Source organism: Meriones unguiculatus, chromosome 1 (assembly GCF_030254825.1).
Source record: "Meriones unguiculatus strain TT.TT164.6M chromosome 1, Bangor_MerUng_6.1, whole genome shotgun sequence".
In the NCBI taxonomy this organism is placed as follows: domain Eukaryota; kingdom Metazoa; phylum Chordata; class Mammalia; order Rodentia; family Muridae; genus Meriones; species Meriones unguiculatus.
Window position 1 is genome coordinate 50,456,338 of NC_083349.1, and position 6,000 is coordinate 50,462,337.

The window sequence follows — 6,000 nt, forward strand, 5'->3', positions numbered from 1 at the left end:
TTTTAAGGTAAAGATTAATATGTAAATTAATAATTTTAGTTTTAAACCACTTTCTTTTAAAAATTATTTTATGGATATGGATATTTTGCCTGGACACAGTCTGTGCACTACATGTGTGCAATGCCCGAGGAGGCCATAGAGGCATTGGATTTCTGGGAACGGAGTTACAGATGGTTGTGAGCTTCCACATGTATGCTGGGAATCAAACCCAGGTCCTCTAGGAGAGCAGCCTCTACTCTTAACCATTGAGCCATCTCTTCAGACCCTTCACATCACTTTGAAGGGATATTTTTTTCCCTGTGCTGTCTTAAAGTCCTTTTTAAAGCAACCTTATCTAAATATAATTCATGCATGATTCAATTCATTCATTTCAAGTGTACAAGGGACTAGTTTTCAGTCGCGTTGTGTAACCATCAACCACAATTTATTTTAGAACATCTCTCTCACCACAAAAAGAACCTCAGATCCGTTAACTGAGAATATGTCCTCCCTTTGTGGATCCTGGAGAGCATCCTGGATGGACACATACACCCCAGGTGGCAAAAGGAGGCAGACAGCTGGAGTCCTGTGACAGACATCTACTTGTGGCAAGCCTTGGAGACCTCTCCGATGGCTGGAGCCAATTTACTTCTGAATCTACAGCAAGCAGCCCAGTGCCCTGCAGAAACACCTCCGCCAAGCTCATCCTGAAGCATGTCCCCAATGGTTCTACTGGTCTGTTTTGTGGTCTGCATATTCTTCAGGTCATGACGCCTGAGCTTCTTCCCTGTGGTGCCAGCCAGGACCCTGTTGAGATGGCTAATATTGTGAACATAAAGACTGCACCTAGGAGACAGCCTTTATGTATTCCAGGGAGAGATTATCTATATTGATTAGTTTATTTGAGAGGAAAATACCGGCCTTAACTGTAAGTCTGGTGTTATTCCATAAGCTGTGGTCACTGACTAAATACAAAGGAAAGTGAGAATTCCTTTCACTGCCCATCTCCGTAGAGCCACTATAACAAAACAACAGTACCAGGACAAGATGCACATTATCTGTGCTGCCAACACTCACATCCATAGTGGCAAGAAGCCACATCTCACAGACCAGATTTGCTGCTTACCTTTTGACCACCGCAGCCTCTCTCTGTAGCCTTTTGCCTACCAGTTCTGCACCCTCAAAGATGTTATCTCTGACTTGCTTAACATTATTCCATGATGTTAGGAAGTATGGTGCCTGCCCCAGTGATGAAGAGAAACATAATGGGAAGTCCCTGATCAAGCTGCACTTTGCAAAGAACAGAGAAGGGTGGTCCTGTCAAGCGCTCTTCGCTGCATTCACTGACGACACCCACACTGTGACCATCAGGGAAACTGGCAATGTCTTCCCCTATGAAACAGTGAAGCAGCTGAATATCAAGGCTATGAACTTTAAAGACTTGCTGACTGGTGAACCATACTTCAGGCAAGACCCCACCCACTTGGACAAGTTCAATGTCTTTTAATTTCTTCCATGTGAAGAAGCACATGAAAATAACAGATCCAGATGAGGAAAAGACCAGACAGGACCTAATTATTTTAAAAATACCAATGCTGAGAAATGCTCTAGCACCTCTACATGGAATTCAAGAGAAATGGAATCTTAGCAGCCACCAGGAAGGTGCCTGAGAAGAGAAAGGCTGCCCTCAGCATTCAGTGGGAAAGCTCAGCACATCCTTCACCTGTACTGCCCCAGAAAGCAGCTGTTGCAGATGAAGATGTCCTGTAAGCCACTTTAATGAACCATGTGCGCACACACACACACCACAGTATGTAAGCCACTTTAATAAATCATGCACACATACATACACACACAGACACACACATACTCTTTCTCTCTCTCTGTCTCACACTTGGACCACAGCCTATAGGCCACTTCAATAAATTGCACACATACACACACAATCCTCTTAGGCATTCAAATAGTCACATACATACACACAAAAATCACCACCATCCTTTCACCTTTTCCTGGTAAGCCAGGATGTTCAAAATGATTAAATAAAACAAACAAACAAACAAACAAACAAAGAATGAAAACTTGGCTCCTCTCATTTTTCATATCCAGTCTTGTGTTTCTGCTTAATATTAAACTACATGCATACAAAACACATTTTTTTTTTTCAAAAATGCTTAATATCAAAGAAGAAGATGGATTCTTGGCAAATGGCTGAAACAGCTTGGTGAAAACCCTGAGTCATCACAGTTAATTCTAGATTGGAAGATGTCGTATTTATCTATGAAGAATGGGCAAAGAAAGAGTCAAAGGCTTATAATGCAAAGTCCATATTTATTTTTATATTGCAATTGGTGAACCCTTAAAAGGCAGTCTTCCAAGGTTGACTTTAAAGGCTCTACATAAATGGTTACACCAGATCGCTGATAGATACCTTTCAGAAACTGTGGTAATTGAGTTCATTATGAGAGAAAGTGCTTGTGGGTTGGCTGAGGAAGAAAAGATCAACATATCATACATAAATTCACAAAGTGCTGAAGTTATACACTGGAAACTATGAGGTGATTCTGATGGTAAAAGTATCAACAGTAATTCATATAAAACTGTCTCAAGGAATGATTAGTTTTAAAAAAAGAAAGCGAGGTGAGCTTGTCATCCCCAAAAGCCGAGACCATGACTCAATCATATCTGCACACCAAGAACATCTGAACACGGAGGTCCCTCTCCTTGCCCATCATTTCACTTCATCCCCTTTTTCTGGGCACTGAATGTTCTGAATGCTGCCTAGGTACTGGCTTACACACATAATGCCCATCTCCCTCCCAGAGGGAAAGCCCAAGGTAGCAGGGATCTGCAGTCTTGTTCATAGCTGAGGACATCCTGAATGTTGCCTGTGAGTTTTTAGTGAAAATTCGTGGTCAAGAGTGAATGGATGAGCACCTAGTAGGTCAAGTAAACAAGGTACAGTGTGCAGATCCTTCTCAGAAATTTGGAATCATCTTCTCGTCACGGGGAGAAATTTTCTTTTCATATAACAACTCTTGCAAGTTTAGAGTGCCAGAACCTCCTTATTCACTGACTAGATTCATGGTAGAGTTGTAGCCCTCAGTAGCTGCTGAGAGAACGTGGTCCACCCAGCACGTATGGCTTGAAGCTAGCACAATAGGCACAATGAGCCAGATAGCAGAATGGTGTTATGTGTTCGTGTGTTAACTGGCTCACAGATTTTCCTCATGAGGGCAATTTGCCCTGTTACTTTGAAGACTGGTTATTTCTAGATTCACTTTACTTAAAACGCTTCAATGGCTCCACGTTGACTACAGAGGAGTCTGGAATCTTTAGCTTGGAATAAAATCCTTTCCATAAGCAGATGGTTGCCTCTCCCCTAGTACCTAGTTTTTTGTGTGTGTGAACCAGGCTCCAGCAAACATATTCTACTCTGAAGAAGGCAGGCAGGCTGTTTCTTCCCTCATCATTTAGCTTTCTTCAACTGAGCAGCCCTCCTCTCCTGACCCACATTTGGATAAAGTTTGAAATCTCCAGCTCCGTTTTCCCTTCTAGTGTAGCCCCTTTCTGCTTTTCTTACAAGTCATACTCATAGTAAGACTTAGTTGAGGGCTGCTCCTAAAACTGAGTTTCCCAGCTTCTTGCCATGTTTTACCCGTTCCGATAAAGCTTCTTACGGATCCTCTAAACTCCCACTCCCATTTGCCATGAGTGGAAAAAAATATCCTCCCAGTTTATTGTAGTATAATAATAATAATTATTATTATTATCATTCAAGTCTCTGTTCAGAGGTCATTTCCAATGAGAGGTTGGTCTTTGATATCTCTGGTCAAAAAGACTTCTCCCCTTCCCATTTTCCTAAATAGAACCACCCTCCCTCAATAGAAGGATAGCCTACTTTTTCTTTGTAGTAGTTATGCAACATGACATTATATATTTACTATGTATTGTATAATGTATCCATTTCCTGCAAAGTTTGTGAGCATAGGACTTCATTTTGTTTATTGCTGTATTTGTGAATAATGATGAATCAATGTCTCTGGTCTCATTGCACACTTTGCCTTGCAGCCTTGCTATTTTCTTTGCTGGACAGCAAGGCGTATGTATACAGTTCATGTTAGTTCCCAACCTCTTCCCAGTTCTTTTAAGTAACCTGGAGTTAGCTCTGCAATACTCCTCATAGGATTAATGACATCAACTGTAATTACTCCCAAACACTTCCCAAGGAAGGGATTCAGAACTCAAAAGCCAAAGAATACAACTATCTTTCCAGTCACTCTTATCAAAAATCCTTATGATTATACATACTTTAAAATTCAGAACAATTAATGACTTACCACCCTTTAAAGATTGCCCTGAAATCATACACACAAACAGTTCTGCTTTGGAGTATTTGAGAAGTCCCACTATCATGATAAATAGTGCTCAGGTCAGCTCAGGCCAACAAGTCGATCATGATGGCAAGTTTGGGAGTGCAGAGTTTTAGAATCGTAGCCGTGTTCTGCCATGGGGTTCTGTGAAGTGTCTCCATGTCTCCGGTCTTCACAACTGAGAAAGCTGGGAAGGACTTATTTAGTGCATCGATTTAAAACATCTTAAACAACAACAACAAACACGGGTGACACATTTTAATGTATATTAAAACATGAATGTAAGACTCTATGATGAATCGTATATAGATGAGCAAACTTGAGTTTAAAGAGGATTTTGGCAACTTGCTTTCACAGTTGGTCACTGGCTAAGCCGCATCTGAACCGAAGCTATCTCACAATAACAAGCCATGCTCCATCCTGTCTGACCATCCCAATTCACCTAGCATAGGATTTTTTTTTTTTAATTCTTGCCATGTTTCTTTGTGATAGTGAATCTAATTAGGAAAATAATATTTAGAATGTAAAAATTCCTCAGGACACAAGTTCCTCCTTGTAAAAACAGGTTAGCTGTATGTAGCTAACACACTTAGTTGATAATTTAATGGGAAATGTATTTCTTCATCTATACCAGTGGTTCTCAACCTTCCTAATGCTGCCACCCTTTAATACAGTTCCTCATGTTGTAGTGACCCCATCCATAAAATTATTTCGTTGCCACTCCATAACTGTAATTTTGCTACTGTTACAAATTGTAATATAAATATCTGATATGCTACCTCTATGGCTCATTTGACTCCCAGAGGGGTCATTTGATTCCCACGGGGGTCACAACCCACAGGTTGAGAATCGCTGCTCTATACCAATATTGTGTGTGTGTGTGCATGCATAACAGGGGGGAGAGGGAGGAAGAGAGGGAGAGAGAAACACGGGAACAGAGTGAGAAATGGGGGTGGCGGAGGCATAGATAGACTGGCCTGGAACTCTATGTAGCCCGGGCTGGCCTTGAACTCACACTGATCCTAATCAGCCTCCTGTGCGCTGGGATTACAAATGTGCACCACCTCACCCAGCTCCAGCATTTTTGGATGTTTGTGATGAGAGATCAAGTGATTTCGGATAATTAATAAGTATATAGGCACAGTGACTTGCCCTGGTTTCCTTTGCAGAACCATGACCTTCAGGTCTCAGGTCTGCTGTCCCCTGAAAGACTAAAGAAGGGAGGAGAGACCACTAAAAGGCACTCGGATGGATAGTAGAGACAAGGTCTCCTTCAAGAACATCGTACTCGATTGAATGTTTTAAAGCTAAGCAGAAGTTGACAAAATGTACACGTAATGAGAAAAAATTAAAACTGATTCAGAATCACCAAATATCACAGTGGTATTTTGGCATTAAGCAGTTAAAAATATAAGAGCAATAAAGAAAAATTTTTAGAAATCCCTCTACTGGCCTGCAGCTACATTTGCAGACTCAGTCTGGACCATCCCACACTCATGGGAAAGCCTCATGTTACGAGCTTTACAGCAGAAAGAAAACGGCAGCAGCAGCAGCAAGGACAACAACAACATACAATGACTTCACATACAAAGCAGGTAAATCTAACGACGAGGCATAAGAAATGGAAATAACATATACACTAAAAACA